The 21942-nt window shown below is 35.8% G+C and overlaps 2 long non-coding RNA genes across 8 annotated transcripts in view; one reads left to right on the top strand and one right to left on the bottom strand.

Annotated features, from left to right (window-relative positions):
• The window catches only part of LOC139363494 (uncharacterized), a 588541-nt gene that overhangs the window by 138247 nt on the left and 428352 nt on the right, over positions 1–21942 (bottom strand). For 4 of the 7 annotated variants that reach the window (XR_011623978.1, XR_011623979.1, XR_011623985.1 and 1 more), the window contains one exon: positions 5088–6079. The exons of the other annotated variants lie outside the window; for them this stretch is intronic. This is a non-coding gene — a long non-coding RNA (uncharacterized lncRNA). Of the gene's footprint in view, positions 1–5087; positions 6080–21942 lie in introns of those variants that run through there. 7 annotated transcript variants of the gene reach the window in all.
• Positions 1924–19651, top strand: LOC139363496 (uncharacterized). Its single transcript, XR_011623991.1, has 3 exons — positions 1924–1960; positions 4567–4716; positions 19517–19651. It is a non-coding gene; the product is annotated as an uncharacterized lncRNA (long non-coding RNA).

Below are 21942 nucleotides of genomic sequence, written 5' to 3'. Positions count from 1 at the left end.
CTGAGGCAGGCGGATCACCTGAGGTCAGGGGTTTGAGACCAGCCTGGCCAACATGGTGAAACCCCGTCTCTACTAAAAATGCAAAAATTAGCCAGACTTGGTTGCGCATGCCTGTTATCCCAGCTACCTGGGAGGCTGAGGCAGGAGAATCAGTTGAACCTGGGAGGTGGAGGTTGCAGTGAACCAAGATCATGCCATTACACTCTAGCCTGGGTGACAGAGAGAGACTCTGTCTCAAAAAAAAAAAAAAAAAAAAAAAGGAAAAAAATTAAAATCTCCATTAAATTAGCACTGGGAATATAAGCATTTTTTTCCCCACGGGCAGACAGAAACATCTGAGAATACAGATTTCTCCATCTTGTGAGATTTCTAATTGTTTAACATGTAATATGAAGAAAATTTTGCCGGCCATTTGCTGAGAGGGTTGAGTATTAAAAGGAAAATAAACACTTATCTTGAATATAGTCTGACTACAGTGGTAAATTTCCCAGAATTAAAAAAAATACACTTTGGGTATGGCAAAGGACTTTATTTTTTTGATTTGTAGAATTATTTATAAGTACAGAAAACAAGACCAGGTCCTTGAAACTGGAATCATCATATAAAACTTGAAATATATTGTTTTCTGTATTGTTATGCAGAAAAATTCTCTTAACTTAGGCTATAAAAATGTTTGATATCTTATTGGTCCTCTTAATAAAATATAGTCCATCTTTAGAGAGTTAAACGATTCCTTAACCTGAAGGATGTGTGATAAAGTCTAGAAACTAGTGTCAGTGATTAAATAAGAAGTACATGATGGTATTGTGTTCCAGTGATCTTCAGCTCTTGGATACAGATGAATTTATGAACTTATGATCAGAAAGATACCTCCCAAAACAATGAATGGCTTCAATCTAGACTTTCAGTGTAAAGTTACTCTTATTACTTTTTTCTATAATCTGAGAGCCAAACATATGTTTGATTGGGAATTGCGAAGAGATGAAATCCCTGCCCATGGCAGAGAGAGTCTATAGATGTTTCCAAAAAATTTATCACAGCAATGGCATCCACAAAAGCAAAAAGAAATCTATCTTCACTGTTGAAATAATGTTGAAACGAAGTGTTCTGGAATCTTACGCTTCTTCCTCTGGAGCTGCCCTCAGTAGTTCAGTCAGGGAATATGATAATAGGAAATAACTGGGACTCAGCAAAATTTAGGAGTAAGAGAAATAGACCTTTTATTTGTTATTTGGCTTAAAATTAAAATGCTCTAAAATTAGGAAAAATGTTTCAATAATAAGAAACAAGAGAGGACAGAATCAGAAGAAAAGAAATCAGAAGACTACTCATATTCCCACTGTATTTGTGAGATGAGGTGAACATTTTAAGAAGGAAAAAAAAAACACTGATTCTGGCTTTCTTTAAGGCTAACTAGGTTCTTAAGAAACTATTTCATCAACACATTAGTTTCTAACTAACCCCGTCCTTCTGAAGGAAGTTACTCGTCAAAACATTTCATCAGCAGCTAATCAAGACAGCTAATGGCCTATGTATGTATATACTTCATTACCTGCAGTAACTTAAATGACTCTTATATGACTGGCAGCTGTCAACTCTTACTCAGCTCATGAGTAAAGAACAAAAATGAGAAACTGAAGGTTAAACACAGCAGCTAGGTACAGCAGTTTGTTTCACAGGATATTTTAAATATTGCCTTTTCAAGAATTTGGAAGGGAATATTTAACTATAATATCTACTATAACTATCGTTGTTCAGTTCCACATTTTCAACAATTTTAGTAGACTGTTGCTGTAGAATTAATTCCAGTGGACAGTGGTCTGAGTATATCTTTTAACTGGATACAAAAGTTGACAGATCTATATATTAGACACAAGGCTAAAAGACAATTGTTGCTAAGGAAACAAAGTCTTCCAGGATACAAAGCTACAAGGCCTGAGTTTTAGCCCCTGGTCTGTCTGTGAGTACTGTGAGCTTAGAAAAGCCATTTAAACTCTCAGTCTGTTCTCTTATTCAATTTAGTTCAATTTAATAAAAATGTATTAAGTTCAATAATCTTTACAATGTATAAGTTGGACTAAATAAGTTTTAAGGCCCATTCAAGCTTGGTGATTCTTCAACCAGCTACTAAATAAAGCCCATTAAATCTGAGCAAATGATTTACATTTAAAGAGATCTGCATCCTTTACCCAAGGTTCAGGACCCAATTTGCATTTGTCAGAGGTATACTTCCTGTCTGAGGCAGACAATCCAATATACATGGGTATTTTTCTCATTTTCCATTGGGGAGATACCAGGATATGTTTAGCATAACACATTAAAACTTAGCTTTAAAACACAGTTTTTCACATAGGATACTATAAATGTTAATATATGCTATTGGATTAATGAATAAGAATAGGGAAATATACATGCAGTAATAAACTCATTTGAATCTTTAATGTTATTAATGTATTCGCCAAACAGATATTATTGAGTTTTTAAAGTATTCCCAAACGGTATTAGGTATTAGGTTTAAGATAGAAAAATCAGTCCCCATGTTTAAATTCTGAAATCGATGTTTTAAATGTTTTGTTGGTATGGACAAAGAGAAAAACACCTTTAACTTCCTATAATTTTCCCAAAAATGCATTGGGTCAAAAAACTATTTAAGTGTTGTCATGGTAAATACTTCATCTTAGGATTTGTTGTAACTTTTAGATGTCAATTTTTAATAGGTATGATGAAAATATTTTAGGCTAATCAAACTGACAATCTATTACTCATAGAAGTGAGGAAAGGCAATGTTGTTTTATTTACATAGTCTCAATTGCCTTTCTTTTTTGTGCTTCTCAGCCATAATATAGTCAAAACGACATTGAACTGACATAACGTTTGCAGTATAACCCTGAGGCTATTTTGGTTTTGTTACTTGTTACCTTTTAATTTTATTCAAGAGCCTAGATCTTAGATTTTTCTTACATGAACATTTGCAGACGTCCTAAAACCCTACTGGATGCTTTCAGCCACAAAATAACACTGCAGGAATAAAATATCGCATCCGTTATAACAATGAGAACTGCAAACTCCATCTGGTATGACGGTATTTCTGCTGTCCCCAGCTCAGGCCTCCGCAGATGGGGAAGACTGCCACCAGAGAAAAACTTGTGGGTGACTTCCTTCTTGCCCCAGCCCCAGAGTTTTCTCTCCTCCAACTGGTGTCTGCAATTTTGACCCCCTTGGGTTGGGACGCAGGGAAGTAGATGGCAGGAAAGCCATTACCTTAACAAAGCTTCCCCTGAGCTGGTGTCACTGCTCACCACTGGGGTTGGCAGGTGTTTAAACTCACTTGGTCCATGAGATTTGTGAAATCTTTGGAGACTTCTGTGTGTTCCCTCCTTACCTCGCTTCCACCCGAGAGGTTTTCAAGTCTAGTACCCTTGAAGATGTAAATATCCTAGGAATCCAGTGACACTCCTAGCACTCTTAGCATCCCTCTCAGCCTGGTGGTCCTCTTGGACCCTTGGATTCGTATGGAGAGAAACATATGACCTTCACTTCAGCAGTCTCTGAGAGTATAGTTACTTCACAAGCCTCTGCTTTCTCTCTACCAACCCTTTGAATATCTCTAGTAGGACTCAGTTACCAGTCCTCCGTACATTCCTTTGGCTGGGAGACACTGCAGAGGATCAGAGGATGCAGGGGACACGCTGGTGGTTTCCTTAAAGCCCTTTACTCCTAAATAAGAGATAAAGGGCAGATATTTCCTTTTGTCCACTTTGGGTTGGAAGAAATTTAACATACCTCTCTCCTAAGAAAATGTCCTCAAAAATACTCAATCATCAGCTCCAAATTCGTTTATCCCCTCCGTGTGCATGAGGAGTTTCAGAACATCCAGGTTGTTCATGTCAGTATTCAAAAACAAATTTTTTCAGTCTGAGCTAGCACTGCCTTTAAAATGTGCTTCACCTGAAACTTTCTCTCTCTATATATATTTTATTATACTTTAAGTTCTAGGGTACATGTGCATAACGTGCAGGTTTGTTACATATGTATACTTGTGCCATGTTGGTGTGCTGCACCCATCAACTCGTCAGCACCCATCAACTCGTCATTTACATCAGGTATAACTCCCAATGCAATCCCTCCCCGCTCCCCCCTCCCCATAATAGGCCCCGGTGTGTGATGTTCCCCTTCCCGAGTCCAAGTAATCTTATTGTTCAGTTCCCACCTATGAGTGAGAACATGCTCACCTGAAACTTTTTATCAAGCATCTTCTTATGTAAGTAACATTAAGGGATTTTACTCCCTATGGAAACTTGTTGACATAGAAATAAGTGCGTTTATTGACTGGTGTTTGAGAACTCATAAATATAACTCTTTGAAACATTATCATGTTTGCCAATATCTTATTATAACACTGCACATGGTTTATACTTTTGAAAACTAAAATAATTGGAGTATAATATCTCTGCAGATAGCCTTTGAAACTTTGGGTCAAAAGGCCCCAAAATAGATTTTTCATGTCATTATCAAAAACTATTAAATACTCTTGTCATCACACTTTTTTTTTTTTTTTTTTTTGAGATGCAGTCTCACTCTGTCGCCCAGGCTGAAGTGCAGCGGTGCGATCTCGGCTCACTGCAAGCTCCGCCTCCCGAGTTCAAGCCATTCTTCAGCCTCAGCCTCCCAAGTAGCTCAGTAGCTGGGACTGCAGGCGCCCGCCACCATGCCTGGGTAATTTTTTTGTGTTTTTTAGTAAATACAGGGTTTCACCGTGTTAGCCAGATGGTCTCGATCTCCTGACCTCATGATCCGCCCACCTCGGCCTCCCAAAGTGCTGGGACTACAGGCTTGAGCCACCGTGCCTGGCCATCATCACAATTTGAAGAGAGATTTTCATGTTTCGCATTTAAGAAAATAAAGGATCAGAAATGTTGCTGGTTATTCTAATATACATGAAGAAATCCAAAACCAGAAAGTTCATCTTAAGGTATTCTGAACCTCTACTATCCACTATGACAGTCACTACCCACTTGAAGCTATACAAATTCAAATTTAAATTAATTAACTTACGTAGAATTAAATATTCCATTTCTTAAGTGCATTAGCCATGGTTCAAGTGCCCAATAGTCATAAGAGGTTAGAGACTACCATACTGAACAGTGTGAATATTTTAAAATTGCATCATTGTAAAAATTTCTATTGGAGAACACTGCTCTAGAGAAAGATACCACACTTAAACCCATATGCATGGAATCAGAGGAAGTAGGGAAATGTTTGAGAACTGCTTAGGATGAGACTCCTAAAGTAGGATTAACAGTTTGTCCAGGAAATGACTAAATGCCTCTTCTGATACAGCACATTGTCCCATTTTGGTGATGTGGCTTAGGAAGGCTTCAAATTGGGCAGTTATTACACAGCTACTAAAATACAAATTTTCTGCTAAAATACAAATAAATTATCTAGATATAACTAGATCTAGACCCAACTGCCTAGAGAAGCTGAAAGAGAGTCTAAAAAGGGGCAAAGTAAAGACCTGACATGGTGCAAATTGAACTTACAGTTAAATATGAATGTTTATCTTTGAAAGACAGTCACTTGATTTATAAGCATGAGGTGTTCCCATTTTCTTTTCCTATATCCTTAAAATAGTTATGATTTGCGTCCACAATCACTTATTAGGATGATGAGATCTGTGGTTACAGTGTGTAAGATGTCACTGGAACATTTCTAGAGAAAAGTGTAATGCAGTTCTCTTTTTAAACTTTATTTGTGATTTGCTTTTTAAAATTGACTTCTTTTGTTTCAAAAGAGCAGGAAAAGTGAGATAAAACCTGGAGATGATAAAAAACATATATATATCCTGTTTGTTTTCTGTACAAAACAAAAGGTTAGAGCTATTATTTTTTCTTCAAAATAAAGCAAATAACTCTTTGGTCATCTATAATAGAGCAGCACTATTTTGAACAGTTTGATGTCATTTCTACGTCCCTCAAGGAAACAAAGGGGAAAGTCAGAGGAAAGGGAAAAGGCAGCTTTGATAAGTTATACCAGTCACTGGTCCCTGAGAGCGAAGCATCCTGTTTTTATCATGTGGCTGAAAAACAGAGAGAAAAAAAATTTACTGTGATCAATGGTATCCATTCTTTTGTTATTTCACAGCTACCTGCCACAATTCTCTAAATAATCAAACTAAATGAGGACCTTTTTAGTGACAACTGTGAAACAATGGGTCAGACTGGGTAAAGGTCAGTAGAAAATAACAGTTTGAGGTGGAGAAAGAATAGTGACAAGCCAGAGAAATCTCGTGGTATGAATAACATCCAGAGTCAGGAATGACTGTTGTTACTAGATTTTATGACTGTCCTATCAATGTCATCAGTTAATACTTGCAATTATTGTAAAAGTCAGCAGGCTATACTACACATAAAAAGTAATAGAAAATGTAATGCTCATAAAAGTGAAGAAGTCTTTCTAAACAAAAAATGTCTTTTAAATTAACTTTTTGTGGTTCCTAGGACTGCCATATCCATTAATCATTCAATCATTTAAAAGGACTTCCAGCACAATGACCTCAGGGATTGCTACCATTTGGAATTCATATCCATTCACTCGTCTTATCTCTGGGTGTCCAGGTGCCTTCCTATAGCATTTATCAACGTAGCATCTATAGGATGTCACCTCAGCACAAGTACATGTGCAGCAATTATAGAAGAAACACCTCTTCACCCTTCTTTATATCAGACTGTCTTTCTAGTACAGCCTCCATGCTGGGGCAGAAAGAGACCTGTGGCAAAAATATTTGGGGAAATAGCTTAACTTCTTTTTGTAACAAATATAATGCTGTAGTTAATATAAGATTACTCAATATGAAACTACCTCGTCACTAACATGCTTGCATTCCTAGTATCTTCGTTAGGACTTGGAAAAAATATTAAAACAAAAATTCAGCCAATCACCTGGGTGTTTGTTTTACTTGCTGCCAAACATCTGGATATTTACACATATCATGATGATACTATCCTTCAGTGATTTTTACATGAATTGTGTAGATACAGCCTTAGATTGGGGGCAAGATCAGTTGAAATGATTTGACAGAGCTATTTATACAATTAAGCCTTTACCAAAAGGAATGTGATATAAGCTTCTGCCATTTAGAACGTTATTATGATTTATACGGAATTGGCTTAATATTTTATAATTTCTGCATATTTTTTTCCTCCATAATAGCTTGAAGCCTCCTAGTGAATTAAAAATATTCAAGCACTTAGAGTCCCAGTGGATTGCCCCTGGGAGTGAACAGAAGGTTTATCTCCCTCCCCCTCCTTTTCCTGTTTTCAAGTTGCAGGGCCAGATATATGGTTGTGAGACAACACAGAAGCAGTGTCAAGAAAACCATTTTGCTCAAGGGACCTGGCAGCTGAACTCTCCCCAAATGCTTTTAGAAAGAAAAATATATATATATATATTAAATGCCAATTTAAAACAAATCCAAAGATTTGTGGAGCCCTTGTTCACCTTATGATGTTGCTGTAGATATGAATGTACACCAAATGAGGTAACAGATTATGAAAAGTCAATGCTTAAAGTCTCTGGAGTTTTCTAACAAGAGATCTGGGCAGTGTAAAAGCATATCAGGTTTCTCAGAGATTATTAACTCTGGACTGCATTTCAAAGTATATCAAGTGCTGTCTGCTTTATACCAAACGGAAGGGAATGCACTACCAGACTTAGCAGACCAAATTAATAAGAGCTGTAATAAATCAAATTAAGAAATATTTATTGAACAGCTCTGTGTTTCCAGCATTAAACTGTTAGGTATGGGATGTATATGAAATATAAATGAAAAGATCTGTGCTCTCAGAAAAGCTTAAATGAGTTTGAGGAGATAAGACAACTGCATAGAAAAGAAATAATAATGCAGAATTCAAACAGCAATTCAGAAGGAATATCTCAAGAAATACCATAAATGATAAAAAAAATAGCTCTACAAGAAACATAAAAGACCACATCACTTAAAATTTTAAGTTAAAAAGATAGCTTCATGAAAATTTTGCTGTAGAGAATAATGTTGGACCTCAAAATATAGATATATTTATACTTCTCCAGAGACAGCAGGCTTTGATTGAGTCCTGTATTTGTTCCCAATTAAATGCCATGTTTATAAAGAGTAAACCAAAATGCTCACAGCTAATGATGTGCATGAAATGAAGTTATAAGGAAATGATTAAATAAAAATATATAATAGTGAAATCATTGAATCATGATGTAGGATAAAATGGCCCCTTGCCCTTAAAAACATCATGTGACACAGTAACTAAAGGTTGTTTATTATTGTTGTTATTATTGTTATATTTTTTGTAGAGACAAGGTCTCACTATGTTGCCCAGGCTGGTCTTGAACTCCTGGGCTCAAATGATCCTCCCTTCTAAGCCTCTCACAGTGTTGGGATTACAGGTATGAGCCACTGAGCCTGGTCTAAAGGTTCTATTTAAGTTGCTGGACTTACCCCAATTATCTACTAAATCTGGTCACCCCATAATAAGTCTCATATCCAAAAGGTTTCCTTGCATAGCACTTTCCTCTCATTTCCTTCTTTTTGCACTGCTAACTATGCTCTTTAAGAAAATCAAAATCCAAATTTGTTTTTTGATCTAAGATAAATTATGTATGTCCCCATTCTCTTTGACCTGAAGGTGCCTAAACAAGCCCTGATGTAAATGACCTAGCTATGCGATGCATTCAGATGCTGCTGCTACATCATCATGATGTAACAAGAGTTGCGACATGATGCAACAAAGAGTTTAAAGAAGGAACAATAATCAATAACCATGACACTCAATATAAATGGGCAAATGAAATATTTTGATATCATAGTGTTTTAAATATTAACCACCTATTTTAAATGAAGAATCTCAGATTAAATTAGCTAAAACAGAGAAAGAGAGAGATAAGAAAAAGGCCAAATCCCTTATCTGAAAGAAAAGGGGATATATAATTATTTTGTTACAGGTTTTGGTACTTCGATATAATTCTTTAAGAATGGTGGGAAATCTTTAAGTGCTAATCTCAAGTAGAACTAAAAAGAGCACGTCTCTGCTGAAAAAAAAAAAAAAAACTGAAAGAGATCCAAAAGCAAAATAGAAAAAATGTAAAAAGTGAAGAAATCAAAATGAAAGCATATAACCAGATGACAAAATTAAAATCAAACAGTATATTTATAAGGGACTGGCAAGAGACAGGTGAAATTGGGTAATTCAACAAAAGCGCTACTTAAAATGTATGTGCAGTTTTATTGTCATCACTAAGGTACATTCAGTTTCCTGAAGCTAGGATTAGAAAACTTTCTTAGCCATAAACCTGAAGGGCAAAAGGAGGAAACAGTTATCAGGACGGGGAAAGTGTGCCTGGAGATACAGCCTTTGGCCTGGCTGTGGCATTTGGGAAAGAGACAGGGCAATCACAGAGACCCAGCAGGAAGGAATGAGGATAATAACCCCTTGGCCTCATTCTCTTCCTTTTCTGCCATCTCCTGCCAGAGCCTACCATTGATGAACTAAACAGAAGGCAAGGGAGCCACTGATGCAGTCCCTATAATTCAGCCTCCTGGAGCACAGAATGGTAGAAATGGAGAGGGGATTTCTAGAAGAGCAAGAAAGAAGACATCCAATACACACAACGATGACATAAACAGTCATAATTGAGTATAATGTTCTTTTAAAAAACGTGATCTCCAATTGAGTTTTTTAAAATAGCTCGATTGAGATGTAATTCACATACCCATAAAATTCACACTGTTAAAGCATACAATTCCATGCTCCACAGTACATTCAGTTTTACAATCGCCACTGTCTAATGTTAAACATTTTCATCACCCCAACACGGAATCCTGTGCCTGTTAACAGTCACTGCCCACTTCCTCCTTCCCCCAGTCTGGCAAACACTAATCTACTTTCTTCCTCTATGTATTTGCCTGCCTGTTCTGGGCATATTGTACACATGACATCATACAATATGTGGTACTTTTGTGTCTGGCTTTTTCACTTGGCATAATATTTTCAAGGTCCATCCCTGGTTTACTTCCTTCATTCCTTTTTATGGCTGAATAACATCATTTCATTGAAGAGTATAACACATTTTGTTTTCCTGTTCTTCAGTTGATGGAAATTTAGCTGTTTCTCCTTTTTTGGCTATTATGAATAATGCTGCTATGGACATTCATGTACAGGTTTTCTGTGTGGATGTATGTATTCAATGCTCTTTTATAAATAACCTGGAGTGGAGCTGCTGGCTCACGTAGCATCATAATATTTAATATTTTCAGGAACAACCAGTTTTCCAAGGAGCTACACGGTTTTACAATCCCACTAGCAATGCACAAGCGTTCCAATTTCTCCATATCCTTGCCAACACTTATTTAATATTTTTATCTGTCTTTTTTTAACTTTAGTCTTCTTAGTAAGTTTGAAGAGATTATCTTGTGTGGTCTTGATGTGTATTTTTCTAATGAATGTAACTGTTGTGTATCTTTTCATGTGTTTATTGACTATATGTGTATATTTGTACATACATACTTGGATCATGTCTATTCAAATTCTTTGCTCTTTTATTAATTAGGTTATTTTTATTGTGTTGTAAGAGCTTTTTTATACACACACACACACACACACACACACACACTGGATATAAGTTTCTTATAAGATACGTGATTTTTAAATATTTCCTCCCATTCTTGCTTTCTTAATGGTGTCCTTTGTTGTATAAAAGTTTTTAATCTGGATAAACTTTAATTTATCTAACTCTTTCTTTTGTAGCATGTGCTTTAGATGGCCTATTTAAGTCTAGCAATGCCTATTCAATAATGTATTCCTATATTTTCTTCTAAGAATTGCATATTTTTATGTCTTTAATTTTGGTATATGATCCAATTTGAGTTAATTTATATATACAATGTGGAGCATGAGTCCAATTTCTTTTCTTTTCTTTTCTTTTTTTTTTTTTTTTTTTTTTGAGACAGGGTCTCATTTTGTCACCCAGGCTGGTGTGCAGTGGCACAACCATAGCTCACTGCAGACTCTACTTCCTGAAGTTAGGTGATTTTCCTACCTCAGCCTCCCGAGTAGCTGGGACTACAGGTGTGTGCCACCATGCCTGGCTAATTTTTGTATTTTTCTGTATAGACAGAGTTTCCCCATGTTACCCAGGCTGGTCTCAAACTCCTGGACTCAAGCAATCCCCTAGGCTCAGCCTCCCAAAGTGCTAGGGGTACAGGTGTGAGCCACCACACCCAGCCCCAATTTCTGTGTTTTTACATGTGGATATCCAGGTATTTCAGCATCATTTGTTCAGAAGACTATTCTTTCTCCCTTGGATTCTTCTGTCATTCTTGTAACAAATGAATTATTTCTGACCTTTCAATTTTATTCCATTGTTCTGTATATCTAACCATATGTCAGTACTACATTGTATTGATTACTGTAGCTATGTAGTAAGTTTTGAAATCAAGAAGTGTGAATCTTCCAACTTTTTTTTAAAAAAGGATAGTTTAGCTATTTTGAGGTTTCTTGTCTTTCCATGTACATTTTAGCATCAGTTTGCCAGTTTATTTTATTTTTTTGAAAAGCCCAGCTGGGATTTTGGTAGAGATTGCATTGAACCTGTAGATAAGTTTGAGGAGTCCGTCATTTTAGAAATAATAACTCTGCCAGTCTATGAGCATGCGATGTGTTTCCATTTCTTTCTTTTTTAAAAATTATTTTAATGATATTTACTGGCTGTCATTATATAAGCCTTACACTTCTTTAGTAAATTTTATTTCTTAACTATTTCACTATTTGTTGTGCTCTTGTAAACACAATTATTTTTAAAATTTTATTTTTGGATTGTTCATTGTTATCTGTAGAAATGCAATTAATTTTTGTATGTACTCATATCCTGAACATTTGCTGAATTCATTTATTAGTTCAACAGTTTGTTTTAGTAAATCCCTAAGGATTTCTACATACAATATCATGCCATCTGCAAATTAGGATAATTTTACTTATTTTTTTTTTCAATCTGAATGGTTTTTATTCTTTTTCTTTCTTGTCAAATTTTTCTGGCAATTTGCTATGGCAGCAATGCAAACTTATAGAGTTGTTTGATACGTCATGTTTTCACTTTCATTTGTTTCAAATATTTTCTTTTTCTTTCTTTCTTTTTTTTTTTTTTTTTTGAGATGGAGTCTCGCTGTGTTGCCCAGGCTGGAGTGCAGTGGCGTGATCTCGGCTCACTGCAACCTCCACCACCTGGGTTCAAGCAATTCTCCCACCTCAGCCTCCCGAGTACCTGGGATTACAGGCACCCGCCATCACGCCCGGCTAATTTTTTTTTTGTATTTTTAGTAGAGACGGGGTTTCACTGTGTTAGCCAGGATGGTCTCGATCTCCTGACCTCGTGATCCGCCCGCCTCTGCCTCCCAAAGTGCTGGGATTACAGGCATGAGCCACCGCACCCGGCTGTTTCAAATATTTTCTAATGTCTTGTGATATCTTCTTAGTTCCTTGATTTTTTCGGAATGTGTTAATTTCCACAAATATTTGAAACCACCAAATATTCCTCCAGTTTATTTTCTTCTATTTATTTGTAATTTTATTTCATTGTGGTTAGAGAACATACTTTATGTGATGTCAAAGCTTTTACATTTATTAAGCCTTGTTTTATGGCCAAACGTGGGACATCTTAGAAAATACTCCATGTGTATTTAGAAGAATGTGTATTGTAGGCCGGGCGCGGTGGCTCAAGCCTGTAATCCCAGCACTTTGGGAGGCCGAGACGGGCGGATCACGAGGTCAGGAGATCCCGACCATCCTGGCAAACAAGGTGAAACCCCGTCTCTACTAAAAAATACAAAAAACTAGCCGGGCGAGGTGGCGTGCGCCTGTAGTCCCAGCTACTCGGGAGGCTGAGGCAGGAGAATGGCATAAACCCGGGAGGCGGAGCTTGCAGTGAGCTCAGATCCGGCCACTGCACTCCAGCCCGGGCGACAGAGCGAGACTCTGTCTCCAAAAAAAAAAAAAAAAAAAAAAAAAGAAGAATGTGTATTGTAGTGTTGGGTGGAGTGTTCTATACATACCTAGTTGGTTTACAGTTTTGTTTAGGTCTTTTATTTTCTTGTTCATCTTGTGCCTGTTTGTTCTATTCATGATTGAAAGCTGGGTATTAAAATCTCCAAGTATTTCAATAACTCAAATTATTGTCATTGACTTGCATGTTTTGCATTTCAATTCTTCATCTATAAAGTTTTTGCTTTATATATTTTGCAGCTCTATTGTTAGATGAATATATATATATATGTCTTTCTGATGGATTCATATTTGTATTATTTTAGACATCTATTTGTCACTAGTAGCAACTTTTTCTTAAATTCTATTTTTTTGTGATATTAGTAGAATCACTTGAGTTATCTTTTTGGTACATATATGACATATCTTTTTTCTTCTTTTTACTTTCAGCCAACTTACTTGTGTGTTTGAATCTAAAGTATGTTTTGTGGATGCCATATGATTTCTAACTTTTAATTGTAGTGTTTGATCTATCTGTATTTAATGCAATTACTGATTTAAAGCTGTCATTTTTCCACTAGTTTCTTACATCTTTTGCTTTTCTATTCCTCCTTTGCTGCCTTCCTTTATGTTAAATAGGTCTTTTCTAGCCTATCATTGTAATTTCCTTATTGTTTCTTTTACTTTTTTAAAAGTTATTTTCTATTCCTTGCTTTGGGGATTAAAACTAAAATTTTAATTTAAATAATGTAGTTCAAATTAATATTAACTTAATTTTAATATAATTCAAAAACTTTATAACAATATAAAACCATTTATTTTTCATTTCTTTGTGATGCTATTGTCATACAAATCCATTTTTATACATTATAAGCCTATCAATACATTTTCATCATTATTTTATTTAGTTGTGTTTTAAAGAAATACATTTATGCATTTTTACAAAATACATAAATACACTTTGTAAACAAAAATATATTTATGTTGCTTTTTATATTTACCTATGCAGCTACCTTTACTGGTCCTCTTTATTTCTTTGTGTAGATTTGAGGTACTCTTCAATGTCATTTCATTTCAACCTGTTGGACTCCCTTTAGTATTTCTTATAGGGCCGTCTGAGAGGGGCAAATTGTCTCCGTTTTTGTTTATCTGGGGATGTCTTAATTCCTCCCTCAGTTTTGAAGACTATTTATTCTGGATATAGCATTTGTTGCTGATGGTGTTTTTCTTTTAGGACTTTGAATATACCACCCCATTGCCTTCTGGCCTCCACGGTTTCTAAGACTCTTATTGAGATTCCTTTATAGTTACTTTGTCTTTTTTCTTTCTACTTCCAATATTTCTCTTTTTTCTTCGGCCTTTAAGAGCTTAGCTATAATGAGTCTAGGTATAGATTTCTTTGAGTTTATCTTGCTTAGATTTTATTTAACTTTTTGAATGTGCAGAGCAATGTTTTTCAAATTTTGTAGTTTTTGGTTTTTATTTCATCAAATATTCTCTGCTCCTTTCTCTCCACTCCTTATGGGAATCCCATTTTGCACATGCCATTGACCCTTGAACGACATGGGTTTGAACTGCACAGGTCTACTTATATATGGATTTTCTTCTGCCTTTGCCTCCCCTGAGACAGCAAGACCAACTTTGCAACAATATAAAATCATTTCCTTTCCATTCTTTCTGGCATTATTGTCATACAAATTATATTTTTATACATTACTACCTTCCTTCTGCTAAATAGATATTTTCTAACTTACCACTGTAATTCCCTTACTGTTTGTATTACTATTTTTAAAAGTTATTTTCTATTTTCCCTTCCTTCTTTTCCTCAGCCTATCCAATGTAAAGATGATGAGGATGAAGACCTTTATGATGATCTACTTCCATATAATGAACAATAAATATATTTCCCTTCCTTATAATTCTCAATAGCATTTTCTTTTCTTTAGCTTACTTAATTGTAAGAATATAGTATATAATATACATAACAAACAAAATATGTGTTAATTGGCTGTTTACGTTTATTGGTAAGGCTTCCAGTCAACAGTAAGCTATTACAAGTCAAATTTTGTGGGAGTTAAAAATTATGCACAGATTTTTTACTGTGTTGGAAGGATCAGTGCCCCAACTCCCATGTTGTTCAAGGGTCAATTTTATTGGTACACTTGATGGTATCACATGCGTCTCTGAGGTTCTGTTTATTTTTCTTCATTATTTTGTTTTTCTGCTCCTCAGACTGAAAAATCCCAGTTGATTTACCTTCATTAAAAATAAATTATTTAATATTCTGCCAGTTCAAATCTGCTGTTGAACCCTGAAGTGAATTTTTTATTTCAGAATTTTTATTGTTTTAAAATATATATCTCTTTACTGATATCCTTTATTTGGTAAGAGGTTTCTCTTATGATTACTTTTAAATGTTTCTTTCTTTTTTTCTTTCTTTCTTTCTTTTTCTTTCTTTCTTTCTCTCTCTTTCGTTTGTTCATTCTGTGAACTTACAATAGCTGATTTAAAAGCTCTGCCTAGTAAGTTTTATCTCTTAGTTTTCCTTAGAAAGTTTCTATTGACAGCTTTGTTTTTTCCCTATGTAGTATCCACACTTTCCTGTTTTTTCATGTGTTTCATAATTTTTTTATTGCATCTTGAGTATTTTGACTAAAATACAATGTAGTAAACGTGGAAATCAATGTTCCCCTCATTAAGTTTATAAACAATTTTAATTGAAACACAAAATAAACTAAAAATAAACTATGAGTGAAGAACTATCAGTTATAACTAACCTTAAGGAAAGCAGAAATGACAACATTATTGTTTGACACAGGAAAGACTAAGGTGACTCAAGATAAAATTAATAAATGGGACAAAAGTATATTTCACATTTGTAAAATGTACTCTATCATCAATACTTAATACTTATCATGCATTGTGTAATAAATAATGTATTATCAGTTTTCTGTTGCATAAAGAGACAAGGAAAGCCCAACAACACTAGGTGACAATGACAGCAATTTAGAAAGAAAGGAATGAGGAAGATTTGAAAACATAATTTAAATTGTTGAGTTATTACAAAGGTTTTAAGATTTATAACCTAAAAATAGAGAATTATATCTCCTTTTCAAGTAACCACTGAACATTTACAGCATTGATTGACTGATGCTACAACCTCAATAAATTTCTCATAGCAGGTATTTTTGTGTATCATCTCTGGTTACAATAAGACATACTTATTAATTAACAGAGAATAATTTTAAAACTAATTAACTGTAAGTTAAATATATTATTCCCACTATATAGTTATTAAGGAAGATAGGAAATAAAATACCAGTATTGACCATTTAGAGAAACCAACATTGAAATTACTACATGTTATTATTCGAGGTGCCCATTTTAATAAGCCATAAAGTTGGGTGCACTGAATTGTTATAATATGCCTCATTTGTGCTAAACTCTCTAAATAGAATATTTCCTCTATTTCCCAGATGTAGACTCTGAAGATTGGAAAAATGAGTATCTCTGAAGAGTCAACTGTGTATGGAAAGTAAATTCATTATCTTAAATCCATTCATTATTTAAGAAAAAGTCACGAAAGTGAATAAACAAACCACATAAAAATAACACATATCTAATTCAAAAGGATGGAAAAAGAGGAACAACTTCAAGGCAAGAGGAGAAAGGAAACTAAGGATTTAAAAGTAAATTTTTGGCCGGGCGCGGTGGCTCAAGCCTGTAATCCCAGCACTTTGGGAGGCCGAGACGGGCGGATCACGAGGTCAGGAGATCGAGACCATCCTGGTTAACACGGTGAAACCCCGTCTCTACTAAAAAATACAAAAAACTAGCCGGGCGAGGTGGCGGGCGCCTGTAGTCCCAGCTACTCGGGAGGCTGAGGCAGGAGAATGGCGTGAACCCGGGAGGCGGAGCTTGCAGTGAGCTGAGATCCGGCCACTGCACTCCAGCCTGGGTGACAGAGCGAGACTCCGTCTCAAAAAAAAAAAAAAAAAAAAAAAAAAAAAAATAAAAGTAAATTTTTGATCAGAATAGCATTTTAAATTTATGCTTTCAGACCTTCGCGTAAAAAAACAAACACAAACCACATAAAAATAACACATATCTAACTCAAAAGGTTGGAAAAAGAGGAACAAGCTCAAGGCAAGCAGGAGAAAGGAAACGAAGAATTTTAAAAGCAGATTTTTTTATCAGAATAGCATTTTAAATTTATGCTTTCAGATCCTCGTGTAAAAACAAACAAATGAAAAGCTCAAAAAACTCCAAAAAAGCAAAAATAGAAAAACAATAGAAAACTAAACAAGAAACCAAACCCTTTCTAAAAATATCATAGTAGCAAGTAAAATATAAAAATTAGAAAATATCCAAAGACATGAATGAATGCCAGAACCAATTTAAAAAGAATTTTTCTTTGTAATCTTAAGACTATCATTTTCTTATTACAGTGCATTAGCCAGTACTTCTAAAACAATATTAAATAATAGAGGGCATAGTACAGTTGGCATTATTGTCTCAATCCTGACTTTAAGGCAAACATTTCTAACGTTTCACCATTAAGTGCATTGTTGCAATGCCTTTTTGTTCAATGCCCTTATTGAATTAGACGTATTTGCTTATTTGCATCGCTTCTGCTACTTTGTCTTCTCATTCCTTTGATGCAGCAAACCCCTAACATCTCAGGGTTTTCATATACATATTTCTAGATTGCTTTTGCCCTCACTTTTCAGCAGAATGGTCCTCAAGATTACTTCTTCCCCCTGGAACAGATTTCTCATACGTTCCCATGGTACTCTTATCTTTCCCTCAGCCCTCTCATCACCATTTTAGTCAGGGGAGACCACTTATGTGTTGCCTTTTTTACCCTATAAGCTCCAAGAGTACAGGGCTACATCTGATTGGCTTTAGTTCTGGCTTTAGTTCCAACAATCAGTTAGGATATCCCCGGCTCATGATGCATGCTTGATATCGGCTTGGTGAATAAATGAAATAATATTTACAATAAAATGGTGACTAACTGCTTTTTTGAAATACAATTCATAGTTTCTTCTTCCATGCATAGTTTCTTCTACCTCAGATTTCAAGATTCTAATTTTTTTAAAGTTTACAGGATTTCTCCAATCAACCTATTTATTTATTCATTTATTTATTTTTGAGATGGAGTCTTACTCCGTTGCCCAGGCTGGTGTGCAGTGGCATGATCGTGGCTCACTGCAATTTCCTCCTCCCAGGTTCAAGTGATTCTCCCACTTCAGCCTCCTGAGTAGCTGGGATTACGGGCGTGCGCCACCATACCTGGCGAATTTTTGTATTTTTAGTAGAGATGGGGTTTCACCATGTTGACCAGGCTGGTCTCAAACTCCTGACCTCAGGTGATCTGCCCGCCTCGGCCTCTCAAAGTGCTGGGATTACAGGCATGAGCCACCACGCCCGGCCAATTAACCTATTTAAAATAGCACTTCCTTCACTATCTGATTCTCATCCTTTACTTTGCTTTATTTTCCTTAATAATCGAAACAGAATACATTTATTTTTTATGTTGATTGCCACAACTAGAATGGTCAGCATGTTGAAACCCTGTCTTGACTAAAAATATAAAAATTAGCTGGGCGTGGTGGTTCATGACTGTAATCCCAGCTTCTCGGGAGGCTGAGACAGGAGGATCGCTTAAACCCAGGAGGCGGAGGTTGTGGTGAGCCGAGATCTCGCCATTGCACTCCAGCCTGGGTGACAAGAGTGAAACTCCATCTCAATAAATAAATAAATAAATAAATAAATAAATAAATAAAAAAAAGAAAAGAAAAGAAAAGGAAAAAAACTTGCTGAGAGAGAAAGGAAAATGTATTTACATGGTATTGGTGTTGACCATTAGGTTTCATTATAGTCAACAACTGTGGAGTGTTGTGTTGTGGGTCAGTAAGATGGAGAAACAAGAGAGTGTATCTCAAACAACTGTGTGAGGAGGGAGGCTTTAAGCCAGAGGTGACAGGGTACAACTGTGTTTTCAACAACTTATGTCAGGCCCAGAACATGGTTGCTGAGGCAACAACTTCATTGACTAAATTTATGACACCAATATTCTTTCTTTCCCTGACTGTAGGAAGAAGGAATCTTGGTGGTTGTATCATCCCTAAATTCTCCTTATTTGTAATATTCTAGTTAAAGAAAGGTGAGAAAAAAATTTAAAGCCATAGGGGCCTAGTTGATGTACATTAGAACAGGCTGAACAAGAAGAGAAAAAAAGAAGGAGAAAGAAAGATGGCATATGCAAACTACGGGTGAGAACTTTTTGCATTGGGATTTGATGGTAAATAAATAAAAGAATTTCAGAATTTTAGGGAAACACCTTTTGGGGAGATATTAATGGAGAGAGATGTTGTTCTGTGCATTAGTACGGCTTGTACTCATACTAGAACTGCATTTATCCTGTATTATTTTCTCGAGATCCTAACTAAAGATTTGATGCTTTTATTGTTAACTTTTATTTGCAGGGTGCATTCCTTCAAAAGCAAGCCAACAGTACTCCATGTACCTCCAGTCATATTTGGATAGATAATGAGGTCTACTACTGGGATAGTGAACTTAAAGTTTTCAGTTTTACTTCTAATTCAAATTGTTACACTAGACTTGAGCCAAAAATATTTTTATCAGACTTTCAGATTTTTGACAAAATAAAGAAACAGGAGGAAGTGGAGTCGACAAACTTCATGCACTGTGATAGTACTAAAAAAAAACAAACTAAAAGTACATGATTGCACATACACACACATGTGCATACATTCATACATTTAAAAGAAAGAAAAACAAGATGATATAATGGAGTTTACACTGAGGTCAAAATACTGTACAAGGGAGAATGTGGTGTTTGGGATTGTATGTTCCAGAGAAGGAACAGATACTACGAAGCTGTGTATGTTTTCACCAGACAGAAGAATTCTTAAAATTCTCCTTCCTGCATTTGCTGCCTGAGAGCATTTAACACAATCTCCACGGAGCCTCTGTTTTTTAAGGAGTTACAGTCTCTCCTGGACATGTAGAGAAGATTGATGGTAGCCAATGTTGGGTTAATTCAAAGTTCCTGGTTCTGCAAGTGAAATTGGATCCCTAGGGACTTGGAAATTGCTGTAGGATTTTCAAATAAACAGGGTTTGGAAGCACTGATAAAAGCTAATTGCTAACAGAAACTTCAGAAACTGGCAGAAAGAACCATGCCAATGATTGGTGAAAATATTTGATATAGTAAGATTTTTAATGACAAAGAATGAAAAGCCTCAAGGGTTGGAATGTTTTATTGACTCACTTATTCTGCAGAGAGTGAACTAAGGCTTTATCAGTCATCTTTATGGTTCCTTCTGTGCTGGGCTCTCTTAAGCTTTAGAGAAGTATGAGGACCAATCACTTGTTGAATTTAAGATCATTCTTCAATAAAGAAGACAAATATTTTCCATGTTTACATTAGATTACAGGTTCCACTGAAGTGATTTGCCATGGACCAGTGAAGTCGAACTCAAAGATTCTTAGAGAGCTAGGCAACACTCATGAAAGAATGATCTTTGGGCCATATTGACTAAATGTTCTTGAATTTCATAACAGAACCCAAGGGATAACTTGAATATCCACTGTTAGCTGAATTCACAAGGGCTTAGGGGGAAAAAGTGGTCATTTCAACTGCCCCCTGGAAGTTGTATTGAGTAAGGACGTTTCATTGTGATTTGCTGAGGCTGACTTTAGAGTTAGAAGTTAGGTAGGTGACTGCCAGGTGCCACAGTTGGACTCCTGAGTGAGTCAGGTGCTGTTGGACAGAGATTAGGTCAGTTTGTTAATACTGATTAAAATATTCCTTAGAGCAAGCCAGGGACACACCATAGGGATTACGCCACCTAATTTACCTAGTACGAGAGAGTGAATCATAATTACTTTAGGTATATTTAGAAATTAAATGCATCCAAGTTAGTGATGGATTGGTTGTACACAATGAGGAAGACGCTATGTTTTTAATAGTGGTGGGCGGACATGGCAGGGTCGTGTTCCAAAATGGAGACAAAAGGAGGAGGAAAGTTTTAGCAAGAAAAGGTCATCAGTTCAATTTCAGATTGACTGTATCTTAGCAATCATTTAACCCAACTTGTTCTTCATTATCAAGAAATAATTGAAGCCTCCAAATCTCAAGTAATCCACGGAATTAGCAGAAAAGTCAATCTTAGAACCCAGACTTACTAAACCTCAAGTCCCAAGATAATACTTTTCAGAAGTGAAATTACTGGGGTCATGACTGGATGATCCAAACAGCAAATTAAGATTCACAAAATAACCGAAGGACTAAAGAAAAGGGTGGCAGGCTGGAGGTTTGTTTGCCTCATTATCAGTGAGTATGAAGAACTAATCAAGAACTTAGTAGAAAGTGGAAAGAGAATTGATACTAGCTGGTGGCATCTGTGGTTAGATATTCTGAACCTCAAATTATAAAATTTTATATCAATTTTCTATAGAAATGACAACGTATAGTTCACAAAACCACTCATACATAATAGTTTTGCTCATCAAACTCTGTGCGATAATATTCTTTGTACGACAATACAAAGTCAAGCAGGGAAAAGTAGCTTTTGATATTGGCCATCAAAATTTGCCCATGATTACAGGAATGCTGAGTGCTAACAGTTACTACCTTCAGCTCCTAGGAAAGCAAACAGTGGTGAATAGAAATACAACATAATATAGAAAAACAGAAGAATGAGGGCCAATAGTGAAGCCAATGTTGCATTACTAATGGAAATTTCTAGTACTGCCTGTATAAACCTGCTTCTCTATTTGAACTCTCTAATTTGTCCCATACTTACTACTCCTTTCCAAAAAGAATTTCTTTACTTTGATTTAAAAACCATGTGCTCAAGGCACTCGTGAAGATCTCTGAGCCAAC

Source organism: Macaca nemestrina, chromosome 5 (assembly GCF_043159975.1).
Source record: "Macaca nemestrina isolate mMacNem1 chromosome 5, mMacNem.hap1, whole genome shotgun sequence".
NCBI classification, from domain to species: domain Eukaryota; kingdom Metazoa; phylum Chordata; class Mammalia; order Primates; family Cercopithecidae; genus Macaca; species Macaca nemestrina.
Note: the sequence above shows the minus strand (reverse complement) of the source record. Positions and strands in the feature narration are given on the sequence as shown.